Consider the following 20,933-nt stretch of genomic DNA (forward strand, 5'->3'; position numbering starts at 1 on the left):
CACCTATTTCACCAATCGCCTGATTTACCTCCCCTCTGGCAACCACCACTTTGTTCTCTATAGTTAATATAATTATATTTTTTGGTTTGTCTCTTTTTTTCCTTGTTCCTTTGTTTTGTTTCTTAAATTCCACATATAAGTGAAATCATATGGTATTTTTGTTTCTCTGACTGACTGAATTCACTTAGTATTATACCCTCTAGATGCATCCATATTGTTGCAAATGGCAAGATTCCATTCTTTCTTATGGCTGAGTAATATTCAAAGAGATATATATATATCCCACTTCTTTATTCATTCATCTATAGATGGATAAAGAAACCTGGGCTGTTTCCATAATTTGGTTATTGTAAACACTGTTGCAATAAACATAGGGGTGCATATATCTTTTCAAATTAGTGTTTTTGTATTCTTTTTTTTTTTAAGATTTTATTTATTGGGGCACCTTGGTGGCTCAGTTGTTGTCTGCCTTCAGCTCAGATCATGATCCCAGGGTCCTGGGATCGAGCCCCACATCGGGCTCCCTGCTCGGCCAGGAGCCTGCTTCTCCCTCTCCCACTCCCCCTGCTTGTGTTCCCTCTCTCTCTGTCTCTTTCTTTGTCAAAATAAATAAATAAATAATTTAAAAAATATTTTATTTATTTATTTGACAGAGAGAAAGAGAGCACAAACAGGGGGGCCGGTGGCAGGCAGAGGGAGAGGGAGAAGCAGGCTCCCTGCTGAGCAGGGAGCCCGATGCAGGACTCTATCCCAGGATCCTGGGATCATGACCTGAGCTGAAGGCAGACACTTAACTGACTGGGCCATCCAGGCATCCCAGTGGTTTCATATTCTTTGGGTAAATACCCAGTGGTGGCATTACTGGATCATCTGGTAATTCCAATTTTTTGAGGAACCTCCATACTGGTTTCCACAGTGGCTGCACCAGTCTGCATTTCAACCAACAATACATGAGGGTTCCTTTTCCTCCACATCCTCACCAACACTTGTTGTTTCTTGTGTTTTTGATTCTAGTAATTCTGACAGGTGTGAGGTGATATCTCCTTGTGGTTTTGATTTGCATTTTCTTGATGATTAGTGATGAGCATCCTTTCATGTGTCTGGTGGCCATCTATATTCTTCTTTGAGAAATGTCTGTTCATGTCTTCTGGCCTTTTTTTTTTTTTTTTAAGATTTTATTTATTTATTTGAGAAAGAGAGAATGAGAGACAGAGCACGAGAGGGAAGAGGGTCAGAGGGAGAAGCAGACTCCCCGCTGAGCAGGGAGCCCGATGTGGGACTCAATCCCGGGACTCCAGGATCATGGCCTGAGCTAAAGGCAGTCGCTTAACCAACTGAGCCACCCAGGCGCCCCATGTCTTCTGGCCTTTTTAAAAATTGGATTATTTGTTTGTTTAGTGTTGAGTTTTATCAGTTCTTTATATTTTTTGGATACTGTTTATCATTTATATCATTTGTACATATCTTCTCCCATTCCAGAGATTGTCTTTTAGTTTTGTTGGATGCTTTCTTTGCTGTGAGAAACTTTTTGTTTTGATGTAGACCCAAGGGTTTATTTTTTATTTTGTTCCCCTTGCCTCAGGAGACATATCTAGAAAAATATTGCTACAGTCCATGTCAGAGAACTCACTGCCTGTGCTCTGTTCTAGGATTTTTATGGTTTCGGGTCTCACATTTAGGTCTTTAATCCATTTTGAGTTTATTTTTGTATATGATGTAAGAAAGTGGTCCGGTTTAATTCTTTTGTATGTAGCTGTCCAGTTTTCCCAATACCCAGTTGTTGAAGAGACTGTCTTTTTACCACTGCATATTCTTGCCTCTTTTGTCAAAGATTAATTGACCATATAATCATGGGTTTATTTCTGGGGCTCTCTATTCTGTTTCATTGATCTATGTGTCAAGATCAGATCTATGTTTTAAAAAGATAACCCAGATAACTCTAGGGCCAGTGTTGAAGATAAATTGGATTAGAGTGAGAAAAACTAGACATGGGAATACTGGTTTCAGACCTAGCTTCTTGCTTGCTTGCTTGCTTTTGTTCTTTTTTTTAAGATTTAAATTTTTTTTTTTTTTAATAATCTCTACCATCCAATGTGGGGCTCAAACTCACAACCCTAAGATCAAGAGTCACATGCTCTACTGACTGAGCCAAGCAGGCATCTCTGTTTGCTTGCTTTCACTCATTCATTCTGAAAGCATTTAGGAGTAACTACAATGTGCTAGGCACTGTTCTGGGCATCACAAATACAGTAATGAAGAAAACAAATAATGCACTGCTTTTCTGGATCTCCCTTTTTTCTAGGGGAATATATACAATAGACATAGGAATCTACAGTGATGATTTTTAAAAAGTGCTAAGAAGAAAAATGGGGGCACCAGGCTGGCTCAGTCAGTAAGGTATCTGACTTTTGATCTCAGGATCATGAATTTGAGCCTCACATTGGGTGGAGAGACTACTTAAAAAAAAGAAAAATGAAGATGTTGATAAGGCTAGAACATGCTGGGTAGAGCTCTCTTTCTTTTTTTTTAAAGATTTTATTTATTTATTTGACAGAGAGAGAGAGAGCACAAGCAGGGGGAGCAGCAGGCAGAGGGAGAGGGAGAAGTAGGCTCCCTGAAGAGCAGGGAGCCTGATGTGGGGCTCGATCCCAGGATCGTTCCAATTTTAGTATATGTGCTGCAGAAGCGAGCACTCGATCCCAGGATCGATCCCGAAGGCAGTCACTTAACCAACTGAGCCATCCAGGCACCCCTCTTTCTTTCTTTTTATGAGGTTTCTGGAAAACCTTTTTATTTTATTTATTTATTTAGAGTGGGGGACAGCGGGGGGAGGGGTGGAGAGAGACAGAGAGAGAGAATCTTAAGCAGGCTCCACACCTAGCACAGATCCTATCTCAGGACCCTGACATTATGACCTGAACCGAAATCACGAGTCAGATGCTTCATCAACTGAGCCACCCAGATGCCCACCTCCCTCCCTCCCTCCCTTCCTTCCTCCCCCTTCCTTCCTTCTTCCCTGTAGTAAAATGTACATAAGATAAACTTTACTATATTTATCATTTTTAAGCCTACAGTTCAGTGGCATTAAGTATATTCACATTGTTGTACAACCATCACCTACCATCCATCTCCGGAACTTTTTGGGTGGAGCTCTTTTCAATAGAATAGTTGAAGTCCTCTCTAACATGGTAGCATCCAAAGCCAGAGTGAAGAGTGAGAACAGGCTTTGGGCTCAGGGATCATGTTCCTCTCTTTGGAAACAGCTAAGACCATTGCAATAGGCCAGGCAACAGTTGGTCCAGTAAGATTTGGTGTAGCTGAAACCCCAAGCCCAGAGCACAAAGGAGAACAGACTTGGGAGTCACTTTTCTCCCAGAAGTAAATTATTTAGTGGAAAGGCCAATGCAGATCCATGAAGAGAGACAATTCATTGCTAAGCACAAGCTCTTTATTCACACAGAGGATTTTCATATCTGTATTAAAGAGCATGTGGTGTCCTGTGAATGCAAATTTATGAAGCTGTGAAGTCTACTGAGTTTCCTTTTTGAGTTATAGGCCTTCCTTTCAGAAATGAGTGAGGAGTCATGAGTTTGCTTTGGAATGTCCTTCAGCTTTGTGAAACTGAAGAAAGGAAGCCTCACTGAAAATGAAGTTGGCTATTTTTCTGAAGCTGTTTCAAAAAAATCGAAATGGAAGGAAAACTTCTAAACTCTTCCTATGAGGCCAGCATTACCTTAATCCTAAAACCAGACAAAGACGTCACTGAAAAGCACAATTACAGACAATATCCCTGATGAACACGGATGGAAAAATTCTCACCAAAATACTAGCCAATAGGATCCAACAGTACATGAAAAGGATTATTCACCATGACCAAGTAGGGTTTACTCCTGGGCTGCAAGGTTGGTTCAACATCCGCAAATCAATCAATGTGATACAATACATTAATAAAAGAAAGGACAAGAACCATATGATCCTCTCAGTAGATGCAGAAAAAGCATTTGACAAAGTACAGCATTCTTTCTTGATTAAAACTCTTCACAGTGTAGGGATAGAGGGTACATACCTCAATATTATAAAAGCCATCTATGAAAAACCCCACAGCAAGTATCATTCTCAATGGGGAAAAACTCTCAGTTTTGTCTCTTTTCCTAAGGTTAGGAACACGGCAGGGTTGTCCACTATCACCACTGCTGCTCAACATAGTACTAGAAATCCTAGCCACAGCAATCGACAACAAAAAGAAATAAAAGGCATCCGAATCAGCAAAGAAGTCAAGCTCTCAGTCTTTGCAGATGACATGATATTCTATGTGGAAAACCCAAAAGACTCCACCCCTAAATTGCTATAACTCATATAGGAATTCAGTAAAGTGGCAGGAGATAAAATCAATGCACAGCAATCAGTTGCATTTCTATACACCAACAAGGAGACAGAAGAAAGAGAAATTAAGGAGTCGATCCCATTTACAATTGCACCCAAAACCGTAAGATACCTAGGAATACACCTAACCAAAACCAAAAAGGATCTGTACTCAGAAAACTATAGAATGCTCATCAAAGAAACTGAGGAAGACACAAAAAAATGGGAAAATGTTCCATGCTCATGGATTGGAAGAACAAATAGTTAAAATGTCTATGCTACCTAGAGCAGTCTACACATTTAATGCAATCCCTATCAAAACACCACCAACTTTTGTCATAGAAATGGAACAAATAATCCTAAAATTTGTATGGAACCAGAAAAGACCCCGAATAGCCAAAGGAATGTTGAAAAAGAAAAGTAAAGCCGGCGGCATCACAATTCCGGACTTCAAGCTCTATTACAAAGCTGTCATCATCAAGACAGTATGGTACTGGCACAAAAACAGACACATAGATCAGTGGAACAGAATAGAGAGCCCAGAAATGGACCCTCAACTCTATGGTCAACTCATCTTTGACAAAGCAGGAAAGAATGTCCAATGGAAAAAAGACAGTCTCTTCAACAAATGGTGCTGGGGGGCACCTGAGTGGCTCGGTTGGTCGGGCAACTGCCTTCAGCTTAGGTCATGATCCTGGAGTCCCGGGATTGAGTCCCACATCGGGCTCCCTGCTCGGCGGGGAGTCTGCTTCTCCCTCTGACCCTCCCCCCTCTCATGTGTTCTCTCTCTCTCATTCTCTCTCTTTCAAATGGATAAATAAAATCTTAAAAAAAAAAAATGGTGCTGGGAAAATTGGACAGCCACACACAGAAGAATGAAACTGGACCATTTCCTTACACCATACACAAAAATAGACGCAAAATGGATGAAAGACGTAAATGTGAGACAGGAATCCATCAAAATCCTAGAGGAGAACACAGGCAGCAACCTCTTTGACCTCGGCCACAGCAACTTCTTGCTAGACACATCTCCAAAGGCAAGGGAAACAAAGGCAAAAATGAACTATTAGGACTTCATCAAAATAAAAAGCTTTTCCACAGCAAAGGAAACAGTCAACAAAACCAAAAGACAACCAACAGAATGGGAGAAGATATTTGCAAATGACATATCAGATAAAAGGCTAGTATCCAAAATCTATAAAGAACTTACAAAACTCAACACCCAAAGAACAAATAATCTAATCAAGAAATGGGTAGAAGGCATGAACAGACATTTCTGCGAAGAAGACATCCAAATGGCCAACAGACACATGAAAAAGTGCTCAACATTGCTCAGCATCAGGGAAATCCAAATCAAAACCTCAATGAGATACCACCTCACACCAGTCAGAAAGGCTAAAATTAACAAGTCAGGAAACAACAGATATTGGCAAGGATGCAGAGAAAGGGGAATCCTCCTACACTGTTCGTGGGAATGTAAGCTGGTGCAGCCACTCTGGAAAACAGTATGGAGGTTCCTCAGAAAGTTGAAAATAGAGCTTCCCAAAGGTAGTGATCCGAAGGGGCACCTGCACCCCAATGTTTATAGCAGCAATGTCCACAATAGCCAAACTATGGAAAAAGCCCAGATGTCCACTGACAGATGAATGGATAAAGAAGATGTGGTATATATATACAATGGAATATTGTGCAGCCATCAAAAAAATGAAAGCTTGCCATTTCCAACAATGTGGATGGAACTAGAGGGTATTAGGCTAAGCAAAATAAGTCAATCAGAGAAACACATTATTATATAATCTCACTGATAGGTGCAATTTAAGAAACAAGGCAGAGGATCATAGGGGAAGAGAGTAAAAAATGAAACAAGATGAAACCAGAGAGGGAGACAAACCATAAGAGACTCTTAATCACAGGAAACAAATTGAGGGTTGCTGGGGGTGAGGTGGGGTGGAGGGATGGGGTAACTGGGTGATGGACATTGGGAAGGGTATGTATTGTATGAGCACTGGGTGTTATGACTGATGAATCACAGACCTGTACCCCTGAGACAAATAATACATTATATGTTAATTAATTGAATTTAAATTTTAAAAGAATTTTAAAACCCTTTTACATATTAAAAAAATAAAATGAAGTTGGGAGGCCAGTAGGGAGAGCTCTCACACCCTGCTGCTCATTGTCAAGTGCAGACCCAACTAGAAGAGAAGGACCTTGCATTCCCAAGAAAATTTATTACTCCAGCAGGAGGAAGGAAGCACTTCTCCTTGCCCAACAACAAGTTCAGCCAATAAGAAAATACCACAACTCAGCCACTGAGAAAGCATCATCACCCTGATTTCTCACTTTCTTCCAAAAGACTTTCGTCTAAAGTAGCCCCTCTTGGAGTGCCTGGGTGGCTCAGTCAGTTAAGTGCCTGCCTTTGGCTCAGATCACAACCCTGGGGTCCTGGGATTGAGTCCTGCATCGGGCTCCCTGCTCAGCAGACAGTCTGCTTCTTCTTCTCCCTCTACTCTCTGCACCCCCCCAACAATCTCTCTCTCTCTCCCTCTCAAATAAATAAAATCTTAAAAAATAATAATAATAATGTAGACCCTCTCAACGTAACCCTTCTCTGTATAAAGTAACTTTCTTCTCCTTTGATCTCCAGACTTGCATGTCCCAAATTGCAATTCCTCTGCTGTTCCCAAATAAACCCATCTTGCTGGCTCTTTTACTTTTAAGGTCAACAACTTGTTGGTATATGTTTTGTCTACAACAGGAGCAATTAGTCATACATTAGTCATGCATTAATGAGTACATTCCATTTTTCTGGGTACAGAGGACAACAAGCCTATGTCTCTTCCCCAGTTGGTCAACAGAAATAACTCTAGATGTTAATCCATTAATCCAATCTAATAATTTTGTCATCCATGAAACCTTCATGTGTTCTGTATGCCGCAGCTGATTCCTGTTCAGTCAACGATCTGGTGGGGGAGGAAAATAATTTTCCCTCTAGCCTTCTAAGTTCTTGGCTGAGACCCCTCCCATGTAATAAAAGACAGATTAATGGTAGAAAAATAAACATAAGTTTAATAACATGTGTACCTATTGTATACATGGAAGAGACCCAGGAAAACTGAGTAACTCTCTGAAATGGTCCAAGCTATCACATTGTATAATCTCCAGTTATACACAAAAGATGTTGGGGCAAAGGGTAGAGGATAGGGGAGGTCACCAGGAAAAGCACAGTAAATAAGGATAAGGTGGTTGTGCAGATTTAAAGCTTTGTCTTGGGCGCCTGGGTGGCTCAGTTGGTTGGGCGACTGCCTTCGGCTCAGGTCATGATCCTGGAGTCCCTGGATGGAGTCCCACATCGGGCTTCCCGCTCGGCAGGGAGTCTGCTTCTCCCTCTGACCCTCCCCTCTCTCATGTGCTCTCTCTCTCAAATAAATAAATAAAATCTTTGCCAAAAAAAAAAAAAAGCTTTGTCTTCTTCACTGATAAGAATTTCTAGAGATAGGGGCGCCTGGGTGGCTCAGTTGGTTAAGCGACTGCCTTCAGCTCGGGTCATGATCCTGGAGTCCCTGGATCAAGTCCCGCATCGGGCTCCCTGCTCGGCGGGGAGTCTGCTTCTCCCTCTGACCCTCCCCCCTCTCATGTGCTCTCTCATTCTCTCTCTGTCAAATAAATAAATAAAATCTTAAAAAAAAAAAAAAAAAGAATTTCTAGAGATTTAGAGACCTCCTTCTCTTCTTGGCACAGAGAGGAAGACATGTAAATTCCCCCTACAAAACCAAGTAACTTCTACTCAGTTTTCAGGGCTTCTCTCCTGCCTGCTGTTTTTTAAAAAAATGATCACTCTAAAATAATCCTTATGCCAAAAAGATATATTCTGGAGTGGCCAACTCTGCTTCCCTTCAATCCAAATCATGATTTCTGACTTATCTGGAAATTTGAGATTAATTTGCTATGACAATACCGTGCAGAAGTCACCAAACCAAACCCTACCCCACAGCCACACAAAGGAAATTAGAGGATACATTTAAAACACTGAACATGTTCTCCTTTGAGTTGTTGTTCTTTTTTTTTTTTTTTAAGAGATTTTATTTATTTTTCCACAGAGAGAGGGAGACAGCGAGAGAGGGAACACAAGTAGGGGGAGTGGGAGAGGGAGAAGAAGGCTTCCCGCTGAGCAGGGAGCCCGATGTGGGACTCGATCCCAGGACCCTGGGATCATGACCTGAGCCGAAGGCAGACGCTCAACCAACTGAGCCACCCAGGCGCCCTTGAGTTGTTCTTCTAATTTGCTTTTCCTGGAAACTTGCAGAGAAACGAGTATATTTGCTCTAGGTGGACACTTGTTTTCTTATTGATATGAAAAGCAGTACGAGGAAATGGAGTTGTTTTTCCTGTAAGGAGGGGCAATCCTTGTAAATATTGGCAGAGACAGTGCAAATTAATAAGGTAAGAACTTTGAGGTGTGTACAATGAGTTTGCAAAATCTTCTACAAGGCTCAGAGAGTGCACAATAGTTAGGATTGGATAATACATGTTTGGGGAAGGAAAGCCATGGCTCTACAGTTTATAGAGAAGCAATAAGTGCACTGTGACCTGCTGAAAACTCATCAATAACGGCTCATCTCCTGGAGTGTTATTTTTCCCATCCATAATCCTTTATCTGAAACACTTGGGCCCTATGTTTTGGAATTCAGTTCTTCAGAGAATATCATGTGTACCCTGCATAGCACTGCAGAATACACCCAGTGGTCTGGGGCAGTACTCCATAATTAAACCCATGGATATGTCCACAGGGAAACGTATGATTACTTATACCAAGTAGAATAAATAGACTTAGGATCATAAATAGACTTAGATCATCAATTCAGGCCAGATTTTGCTGCCAAATTTGTTTAGCGCCAAACTTTTGGTTTCAGAGACAAAACTCTAAAATTCCAGAATTGTGGGGGCGCCTGGGTGGCTCAGTTGGTTAAGCGACTGCCTTCGGCTCAGGTCATGATCCTGGAGTCCCGGGATCGAGTCCCGCATCGGGCTCCCTGCTCGGCGGGGAGTCTGCTTCTCCCTCTGACCCTCCTCCCTCTCATGCTCTCTGTCTCTCATTGTCTCTCTCTCAGATAAATAAATAAAATCTTAAAAAAGAAATAAAATAAAATAAAATAAAATTCCAGAATTGTGGCTAAGGGATTGTGGACCTGTGTGACCTTCCTCTGTGTGATTCCAAAAAGCAAGCCATCGCTTGAACCCATCTCACGAATGGCCACACTGCTATGAATCAAGAATCTGGATCTAGGCAGGAACGAATTGCTGAACATCACATCCTTCCACACTAAGTGGATACATCTGTAATAGGAGGTCCTTTTTTGAGGGGGGGGCGGTATTTAATGTATATCAGTGGGACCTGAAAAAACACAAGTAAGAACTAAAATGTATTTGCTGGGTGCTTTTATTTGGCTCAGCAGAAGGCAGAAACCCTATGAATCATATCCATGTAGGCAGGTGCAGGCCACAGACAACCGATATCTCCCAAGTGAATTTGAAAGGATCTTATTACCCTGGATCCTAAGAGCGTTGTTGCCTTGTTGCCTTGGGAACCATAGGTAAGGATAATTAACTCAGCTCCTCATTTTAGTGACTCCTCAGCTCTTGATACAATTTCTCACAGACATGGCTGCCTAACAGTTGCCAGGCCCACATTTGGGACGTATTTCTCTTGGACAGTTGACGTGGTACCTGTGGCTGTTCCATCCGTGGCAGAGAGTGTGGACCATGCTCTCCAAACAGGCCACATGTTGGACTACCTCTGGTTTCTGTCTCCTGGGTTTCAGATTGGCAAGTGTGACGAAAAGCAAGGTGGATAATGTGGTTCTTAGGATGGCTTGGGAGCCAGGTGAGTAGCTTTTGTCTTTTCCTCACTGTGGATATTCACTACAGAAGGAGCATACAGAACTTTCAAGACAGGAGCATTTAGTTACACTGAATCAAGAAATTAATATTTTACTTTTGATTTATTATTTTATAGGGAATCATACTTCGATGAGGAGACAATTTAATGTTTCAGCTTAACACGTATTATTTATTAAGCACACATTACTTGTTTCTGTGCCAGATATAAGTTCTGTCTACAGAGTTGAGATGTTAGGCTACAGAATATGTGGGGGGATATATGTGTAACTAGGAATAGCCATAGGAACCCACTTTGACTAACGTAAGCAAAAAAGCTTATAGGAAAGCTTGTTGGCAGCCTCAGTTAGCATGGGCTTTTGCCTATACAATGCCCTAGATGCCTGAAGGTGGAGGACTCATCTCGGACCTATGAGAGTCAAAACCACAGGCAAACATGGCAGAGCAGAAAGACTGGAAAAGCCTTGTCCCCTGCTTTCATGTCAGAGCTGCTATAACAAAATGAGACTGCCTGCCTCCAGATATTTGTGATGTAAAAAATAAAACAACAACAACAGAAAAACAGAGGTCTATCTTATTTGGCCACTGTGGTTGAGTTTCTGTTCTCTGTAGCTGATCATAATTCTGAAACACTATCTCAGAGTTTTTCTCTCTGCATATATGTATAATTTCTAGCACTAAGAACAATCTCTGAGGCAGATAATATTATCCTCATTTTTTTAAAATTATGATATTATCCTCATTTTTAAAAGGGAAAACAGGGTGCCTGGGTGGCTCAGTTGGTTAAGTGTCTGACTTCTGCTCAGGTCACGATCTCTGGGTCCTGGGATTGAGCCCCACATGGGGTTCCCTGCTCAGCAGGGAGTCTGCTTCTCCCTCTCCCTCTGTCCCTCCGCTGCTCTCTCTCTCTCTCTAATAAATACATTTTTTTAAAAGATTTTATTTATTTATTTGACAGAGAGAGACACAGCGAGAGAGGAAACACAAGCAGGGGGAGTGGGAGAGGGAGAAGCAGGCCCCCTGTGGAGCAGGGAGCCCGATGCGGGGCTCGATCCCAGGACCCTGAGATCATGACCTGAGCCGAAGGCAGATGCTTAATGACTGAGCCACCCAGGCGCCCCTAAAATCTTTTTTTTTTAAAGATTGTTTATTTATCTGTTTGAGGGAGAGAGAGCAAGACAGATAGGGAGAGAGAGCATGAGTAAAGAGGAGAGGGAGAAGCAGGCTCTCCGCTGAGCAGGGAGCCCGATGCGGAACTTGATCGCAGGACCCTGGGATCATGACCTGAGCCGAAGGCAGACACTTAACTGACTGAGCCAAATCTTTTTTAAAAATTTTATTTATGCGATTTTTCTCCACCTGTACCAGGGGCCTCTCTCCAGAGTTCTTGGACTAGCAGAGCGGGAGATTTCTCCACGTCTCTTTTAAAAGTACACATTGTTACAGGACCTTGAACCAACCCATGAACATGCACTTGTTAAAAAAAATAAATGAGTTAAGATCAGATCCTACTGCTTTTCATAATACTTTTCCTTTATGCACCATTGTTTTCAATCCCTGTTCATCAGCATGCAGAGCCCCAGCTATTCTATATGTCCTCCTTACTATTCTGCATTTTTCAGCTAATAGTTATTTCTTTTTTTAAGATTTCATTTATTTATTTGACAGAGACACAGCGAAAGAGCAGGGGGAGTGGGAGAGGGAGAAGCAGACTTCCCGCTGAGCAGGGAGCCTGACATGGGACTCTATCCCAGGACCCTGGGATCATGACCTGAGCCAAGGCAGATGCTTAACGACTGAGCCACCCAGGAGCCCCAGCTAATAGTATTTCTTGATGTTCTTATACATCCCACAATATTTTATTTTATTTTTTTAATTTATTTTTTTATTAAAAGATTTTATTTATTTATTTGAGAGAGAGAATGAGAGAGAGAGAGCATGAGAAGAGAGAGGGTCAGAGGGAGAAGCAGACTCCCTGCTGAGCAGGGAACCCGATGTGGGACTCGATCCCGGAACTCCAGGATCATGACCTGAGCCGAAGGCAGTCGCTTAACCAACTGAGCCACCCAGGCGCCCCCATCCCACAATATTTTAAATTACAAAAATCCCGAATGCAATCTGTAAAATGCTGAAAAGGGGAGGAAAATTATCTGTACTATCACTTCCCCAAATAAAACAAATACATAGTACGCATTTTTGTTTATTTTGTTCCTGTCCTTCTGCCTGTGTGTTTCAGTTTTGCATAGTGGCAGTCATGGTGCAGGAATTTTGTATTCTGTCATTTACAATGAATATTACACCATAAGTATTATCCGCAAGTTCCATGAGGGCAAATCCTCCATTTTTTGTGCATCATTGTATCACCTGAGCTTAGCATGATATGGTAAAGCTGGCTCAATAAGTATTCGTTGACTTAATAAATATTGCTACATACTCTTCATAGTCAACATATATATGCCCACATAATGTACCTTTTAGTGGATATGTCTTAATTTACTTAACTTTCCCTAATTATTGGATAGTTTCATTGTTTTCCATTTTTTGCTCTTATGACTAATGTGTTGATGAAAAGTTCTGTGCATATAGTCTTCTCTGTATTTGTACTTTTGTCTGAAGACAGGAGCCCAGGGTAAAGTCACAAGGTCAAATGATTGGAACATTTTTTACGAGTCTTGATGCGTTTTATGAAAATGCTTTTTGAAAGGGTGGGAGCAGTTTACAATGGCAAGCAGTGTAGCAGTTTCTTCTCACCCTCACCTGCCCTGGTTTGTGTTGTGTTTTTAAAATTGTTGGTATTGGGCGCCTGGGTGGCTCAGTTGGTTAAGCGACTGCCTTCGGCTCAGGTTATGATCCTGGAGTCTCAGGATCGAGTCCCACATCGGGCTCCCTGCTCAGCGGGGGGTCTGCTTCTCCCTCTGATCCTCTTCCCTCTCATGCTCTCTGTCTCTCATTCTCTCTCTCTCAAATAAATAAATAAAATCTTAAAAAAAAAAAAGGGAAAAAAGAGAGTTCAAATCATTTAAAAATAAATAAATAAATAAATAAAATAAAATTGTTGGTATTGATTTCAGTGGAAGAATCCCTCAATCAATTAGCATGCTTACATGACCCCACTTTAGTGTCACGGGCATAATGTGCCAAATAAGTACTCATTAAAATGTGAGCCCGTTATTTCGGTCATGTCCCTAATACTCCCATTATTTCCCAAAGCATCATAAGCACAGGTTCAATTGTATCTCAGCCTTTAATTTCTATGACTGGCCTATACATGTAAATACCAGTTATAATTATATATTATTATTTTGTTTACATCTTTTTTTTTTTGATTAGAGCTTTTTGAGCATCACAATAAAAAAGATGGTTTTTACATTAGACCCTGTAAGTAATCATATCCTTGTTTTCTACAAAATTGTTCAATGAATTTATCTCTCTCTATATCTACATATTTTTTTTAATAATTTTTTTTTTAAAGATTTTATTTATTTGCGAGAGAGAGAATGAGAGACAGAGAGCATGAGAGGGAGGAGGCTCAGAGGGAGAAGCAGACTCCCTGCTGAGCAGGGAGCCCGATGTGGGACTCGATCCCGGAACTCCAGGATCATGACCTGAGCCGAAGGCAGTCGCTTAACCGACTGAGCCACCCAGGCGCCCCTCTACATATGTTTCTATCTCCCTCTTTCTCCCTGGAAGTTCACAGGCAATCCCAGCTCCAGGGAAACTATACTTTTCATGTATGTTTAGAATTAATATTCACAGAGGCTTAACTGAAACTACAGTAGTCTTTGGACTGTTAACAAGTGATCAACAGAAAGTATTATTTCTTTCTGAGCTGTCTGTCAAAGTCCATCACCGAATGCCATAAAGCAGGCAGTGTGCCAATTACTTAAACTGCTGTTCTCTTAGAAAAACTTCCCAAAGCTTTGATCACAGAAACTATCTAGAGGTAACCCCTGCCTCTAAACAGAGTTTAGGAAGGACTTAAAGTATCATGCCATAGCCGAGCGGACTACAAAGTGTGTTAAAGGGGTTCAGAGTAACTGACGCAGGAATTGCTGAACATGGAGAAGGGATGGTCTTTGGCTATTCTTCTTGCCTTTCTTCTCCGTACTCCGACAGGTAGCTACCCGTGAGGTATTGACCTGCCCCATTTCTGCCTCTGCTGGGGAGAAGGTGGGGCTGCTGCCTGCCTTGCCCCATGGAGGAGGGACCTGAGATTTCTCCAGGAGCAACCCTGTTCTTAGGCCAGACAGGTGTGAGTGGGGGTAAGACCAGGGTAAGGAGTGTTAAAAGAACACTCAGCGGCCACGTGATCCATGCAACTGTGGCCAGGGTGTTTCTTTTTTTTTTTTTTTTTAATTTATGTTTTTTTTTCTTTTTTTTTTAAATTTTTTATTTATTTATTTGACAGTGAGAGAGATAGCGAGAGCAGGAACACAAGCAGGGGGAGTGGGAGAGGGAGAAGCAGGCTTCCTGCCGAGCAAGTAGCCCAATGTGGGACTCGATCCCAGAACCCTGGGATCATGACCTGAGCCGAAGGCAGACGCTTAACGACTGAGCCACCCAGGTGCCCTGGCCAGGTGTTTCTGAGAGCTGCAGCTGCCCCTTTCAATCTGCAGGACGCACCAGGCCCCATGACCACTACCTCTCACGAAGTCCCCGTCAAGACAGACATTCTCCTTCCCATTAGGATCACTACAAATGTCAGCCAGAAGATACCTGACAATCGTCTAGTTCATCCCATCCATTTATTCTACTTTGCTTTTTTAAAATTTATTTGAGAGAGAGAGAGCACAAGTTGGGGGGGGCAGACCCTCCACTGAGCAGGGAGCCCTGATGGGGGGGTGCTTAATCCCAGGCCCTCGGGATCATGACCTTAGCCAAAGGCAGACGCTTAACCAACTGAGCCACCCAGGCACCCCTTAATTTTCCTTTGCTTTTAATTACATTCAAAACAACACCCCCAAAAGCAGAACTGTCTTCACTACCATTTTCCTATTCCCCTAAATCGGAGACTCTCCCACTCACCTTTTCAGTTAGCCTGTTGCCAAGATGCTGAGCATCCTTCTAACCATTTTTCTATTCATTTGCATGTATATATATATGTACACATACGTATATATACATGTATATACATATACACACATATGTGTATTAACTGCATAAAGAGGCCCATATGTATTGCTCTGTACCTTGTTTTCTTCCTTAGCAATGCGTCGTGGACAACTTTGCGTATTGGGTCATAGAGACTACTTGTTCTTACCTGATAGCATTCCTCAGAATTAGTCAGTAGATATACCTTAAAAAGATGTGACTCCCGGGGCGCCTGGGTGGCTCACTCAGTTAAGCCACTGCCTTTGGCTCAGGTCCTGATCTCAGGGTCGTGGGATCGAGCCCCGCGTCGGACTCCCTGCTCCGCTGGGAGTCTGCTTCTCCCTCTGCCTCTGCTGTCTCTCCCTGCTGGGTGGTCTCTCTCTCTTTCTCTGTCAAATAAATAAATAAAATCTTAAAAGAATAAAAAAAAAGATATGACTCCCAAATCAAAGTCAAAAAAGGACATCCAAAATTCAGTTTATTTGATCCCTCACCCTCCCCACATTTTTATATAGGAAAAATTTCAAACATACAAAATAATGGAAAGACTAGTACAGTGAACTCCCATACAGAGATTCTCTCTCTCCCTCTCCCCTGGCCCTCCCCACCACGTGTACACGCTCTTTCTCTCTCCCTCTCTCTAAAGGAAATAAATAAATCTTGAAAAATTTTTTTTACCCAAACATGTACCTCTTCCTAAACAATATATTGTTTGGATTTGTTTGTTTTTGAGCCTTATAAAAATAGAATCACACTGTGTGTGAATCCACTAGATTCGACGATTGTTACCAACGGCTGTCATTTCAATACCTGACAGAGTTGTGTGGTTGTAAAAGGAGAAGCCTAGGAAAAGAAGCCGAATTCATCAAGGCCCAAGGTCTTAAGAATTACAAAGGAAAGACGTTTACAAATCTGAAGGGCCAAAGGAAAGTAAAAGCCACCCAACAGATTAACCTGGGAGGAAGATGCAGATTTCAATGAATTGAAGGAAGAATTAGTAATCTAGGCATGTGGGCTAAAAGTCTATCCATTCTTGGGGTGCCTGGGTGGCTTTAGTCGGTTGAGCATCTGCCTTCAGCTTGGGTCATGATCCTAGAGTCCTGGGATCGAGTCCCGCATCGGGTTCCTGCTCAGTGGGGAGGCTGCTTCTCCCTCTGCACTTCCCCCTGCTCATACTCTCTCTCTCTTTCTCTCAAATAAATAAAATCTTAAAAAATAAATAAATAAAAGGCTACCCAATTTTGAAATTATGGAGTGACTGGTGTGAATATAGAGAGGTTTAGTGAGCTGTACTTTGATGCATTTTCTGGTAGCTATGCAATATCAAACATACTTTGAAGGCAAACCCTCCAAATGACATGGGGTGATATGTGTTTCCTTGGTGGGTGAAAGGAAGAAACATTCTCGTCTATAAATTCTGACCTTGCAATGATCGAACAGCTTTTCTCCAAAAATCACCAAGAAAGTAACTGTTTGCCTAGAGGGTGGATATCTTTTTATTCCAAAGGAAAATTTGGAATCAAATATGGAAATGGAATATTATACAGCAGGAAAATTGGATGAAATACAGCTATATACAACAACTCGAATAAATCTTAGAAATATAATTTGCAGTGAAAACTGCTGGTTGCAGGCCACACACAGTGTGATTCTATTTTTATAAAGCTCAAAAACAAGCAAATCCAACAATATATTGTTTAGGAAGATGTATATGTTTGGATAAAAAAATTTTTTTGAAGATTTATTTATTTCCTTTAGAGAGAGAGAGAGAGAGAAAGAGTATGTACACATGGTCGGGAGGGCCAGAGGGAGTGGGAGAGAGAGAATCTCTAACAGACTTTGTGCTGAGCATGGAGCCTGACATGGGTTCAATCTCATGACTCTGAGAACATGACCTGAGCTATAACCAAGAGTCAGACACTCAACTGACTGTGCCACCCAGGTGCCCCTAAAAAAATTTTTTTTAAAGATTTTAATTATTTATTTGAGACAGAGAGAGTGAGCGAGAGAGAGTGCACAAGCAGGGGGCAAGGCAGAAGGAGAAGGAGAATGCTGAGCAGGGAGCTGGATGTGGGACTCAATCCCAGGACCCCAGGGTCATGACCTGAGCTGAAGGCAGCTGCTAAACCAACTGAGCCACCCAGGTGCTTCCTTAAAAAATTTTTTTTAATGAACGCATTATTTTAGGATAGTGATTCCCTTGAAATGAATAGGGGCAGTTGAAAGCACAGGGCATCATCAAAAACATTGGTAACTGGGGTGCCTGGGTGGCTCAGTCGGTTAAGCATCTGCCTTTGGCTCGGGTCATTATCCCAGAGTCCTGGGATCGAGTCCCATGTCAGGCTCCCTGCTCAGCGGGGAGCCTGCTTCTCCCTCTCCCTCTCCCTCTGCCCTTCCCCCCTGCTCAAGATCTCTCTCTCTCTCATTCTCTCTCTCTCTTTCAAATAAATAAATAAATAAATAAATAAATAAATAAATAATCTTTAAAAAAAGAAAAAAACATTGGTAATTGTTCTATTGATTAATTGTATGGTGGGTTCATGTATTCATTTTATTATATGCTCTCAAGGTTATTTAGATGTTACTTACATTATTTCATATGTATCAAATATTACATAATAAAATTGTGTAAGGCGAAATAAAGGCTAGACTTACAAAATAGAATAATGAAACACGTAGTTATGGACTGTTTATACAGCCATTCTTTTAATGGCATTTAATTTTAATTTTTTGCTATTCCAGCACACAGGAATAAGCATTCTTGAGTATATTTCTGAAAAGTTTTTTTTTTTTTTTAAGATTTTATTTATTTGACAGAGAGAGACACAGCAAGAAAGGGAACACAAGCAGGGGGATTGGGAGAGGGAGAGGGAGAAGCAGGCTTCCCGCCGAGCAGGGAGCCCGATGTGGGACTCGATCCCAGGACCCTGGGATCATGACCTGAGACGAAGGCAGACACTTAACGACTGAGCCACCCAGGCGCCGGAGTATATTTCTTTCATTACTTGTGGGGGTGGGGTAGATACCTAGAAGTGGGGTTGCTGGGTCAAAGGGTGAAAACACTGAAGTTAAATGCAAAACTAGGGAGGGAGGTGCAGGGAGAGGGACTTGGAGGAAGGTGGTCAAAAGGTACAAACTTTGAGTTATAAATAAGTACTAGGGATGTCATGATGACTACAGCTAACACTGCCGTATGATATATAGGAAAGTTGTTAAGAGGGTAAATTTTTAGAGTTCTCACCAGAAGGGGAACATTTCTTTTTCTTTTTTCTTTTCCTCTTTAAAGATTTTATTTTAACTTTAAATAAATTCTACAGCACATATGGGACTTGAACTCACCTCCACTGACTAAGCCAGCCAGGCATCCCCTTTTTCTTTGTACTGTATCTATATAGGGTGATGGATGTTAGCTGATTCTACTGTGGCAGTCATTTCACAATAGATGTAAATCAAGTGATCCTGCTGTGCATTTTAAATTTATACAGTGATATAAGTCAATTATTTCATAATAAAACTGGACAGAAATACCAAACATACACAGGCAGTGGACAGCAAATCAAGATTAGAAACAAAGCTCTTTCTGGGCTCCATGGTGTACCTGTTGCCAGTAATGAAAACACCTGTCTTATCAAGGCAAGTGTCCCACTTTAGGCTGTGATTTGACCCCTTCCCCATCATCCTGTCTGCCCAGCCCGTAGGTGAAGCACAGGATCGATTTCAGAACCTCAGGACACAGAACACAGAACTCCCTGTCCCGAGAGGCAGCAGAATAGGGCTTTGTCTCCCAGAAAGGCAAGATGGTTTCTGTGGGGCTGCCTTGGGGCCAGTGCAGAAAGGAACCTCTGCTGAGCTCCAAGTCAGAACCCAGAGTTCTTGCCCCATTTTTCACTACTGCCCCTGGGGCCCATGGAGGCGTCTCTTTTTGTTTCTCTGAGCAGATTTTGAAATGTGTAGTCTTCAGAGTGGAAATGTTTATTAGTTACCGAAAATGCTGTTTTGTTGATTACAGGAAAGCACAGACAAAGGAATCCATACAGCATGTACCCGGAATGAAAAAAGTGGGTGGGAAAAACCAAGATAATGTCAGTTACCGGCTATGCCAGCCAGAGTCCCTTTCTTCCTACCTGAACACATTCAAAGATAATCCCAAATCCAAGTCTTTGAAATGTTCATTTCAATTCAGATACAGAAAGAAATTAAACATCTATTTTAGTGTGTGTGTGCGTGTATGTAATATGCCACCCAAACACATGTAGTAGCAACATCAACCCCATATACTAGATTAAATCAGTGGCATGTGATCAAACATTTTAAAACTTAGGGAATATCAAGTTTTGCCCAAATATCTCATCATTTTTTTAGTGGTTGGTTTTTCTCAATCAGGGCCCAAACAAGAAATACACATTGTATTTCATTGATATCACTTAAATCTTTTAGTTTATAGGTTTCTTCCCCCTTCATCTTTAATGCCTTGTTGTTTGTTGTTGAGGAAACTGGATCATTGGACTTCTTGAGTTTCCCAGATTCTGGATTTTGTTGATTGTACCCCGTAGTAGTGTTGTTTAATATATCCCTCTCTTCTAGTAATTCTTATAAACTGGTAGATGGATCTACAAACTTGGTCAGACTCAGATTTGCTCTTTTTGGCAAGAATGTGCCATTTGTGGTGTTGTATATTTCCATCAGATGGCACATAATGTCTGGTGATCTTTTCTGTGATGTTAGTGGCCATCGATGACTATTGCCTTGATCCACTATTTTATTAGTGCTTTGGAAAATGCTGATATTCAAATTTTGTCAATCCTTACTTGTTGGCTAGAATAATTTCTTCGTCAACTATTTAGTTTATCCTGAGTCGCAGTTTGTACATGTCTTAGCCTGGATTTCCCAGGAAGCAGAGCCTTGAGTCATGTGCTTTATTGGGGGAAAGTGATCGTGCAGAAAAAAGTGAGGGATGGGAGAAGCAGAGAAAGCCAGCTGAAGGGAGACTCACTCAGTAGGCTGCTGCTGTAGGCACCTGATTACTTGATCAGTGTGACTTGATTTCTGAGAAGCAATATATACTGAGTCTCAGGACAGTTCATCTTGTGGGGGGGGGGAAGGAATATTCACATATCAGCTTCTATCCCTCACTGGGTAGAAACTTAGACAATGAAGCATTAACTTCAGGGTGGTGTATGCATGGGCATCCCCACCCTGGCACTGACAGAGAAGCACTGGGTGGGAGGGAGGAGATGAGTCTATTCTCAGGTTGTCCCTGCATGAAGCTGAACAGAGCCCACCTAAACCTTGTTGTTGCAGCAGTGTCTGGAGTAAGGGAGAGGGGAGGCGAAGAGGATCTGAAGTAGTATATACGTGTTAGATACAGTCCAGAAAAGGCAGGTGAAATGTGTAATTCTTTCTCTTACAATTTATCAGCTTTCAAAATAATTAATTAGTTCTATTGCATCTGCAAAGGTAATCAGTTAGGGGTTTTTTTTTGTTTCTGTTTTTGTATCATTATGACTCCCGGATATATACATATTTGATGTGTCTCAATTCATTGCAGTTATTTTTCTTCTTCTTCTTTTTTTAAGATTTTA

At 41.6% G+C, this 20,933-nt stretch overlaps 1 long non-coding RNA gene across 1 annotated transcript in view; it reads right to left on the bottom strand.

The window, feature by feature from the left end:
- LOC135362676 (uncharacterized) overlaps positions 1-20,933 on the bottom strand; it is a 62,144-nt gene that overhangs the window by 35,903 nt on the left and 5,308 nt on the right. The window contains exon 2 of the long non-coding RNA XR_010407624.1: positions 15,557-15,740. This is a non-coding gene — a long non-coding RNA (uncharacterized LOC135362676). The remainder of the gene's footprint in view (positions 1-15,556; positions 15,741-20,933) is intronic.

Source organism: Mirounga angustirostris, unplaced genomic scaffold, assembly GCF_029215605.1.
Source record: "Mirounga angustirostris isolate CCGP_5_RB_7025 unplaced genomic scaffold, mMirAng1.0.hap1 SCAF_15, whole genome shotgun sequence".
Lineage (NCBI taxonomy): Eukaryota > Metazoa > Chordata > Mammalia > Carnivora > Phocidae > Mirounga > Mirounga angustirostris.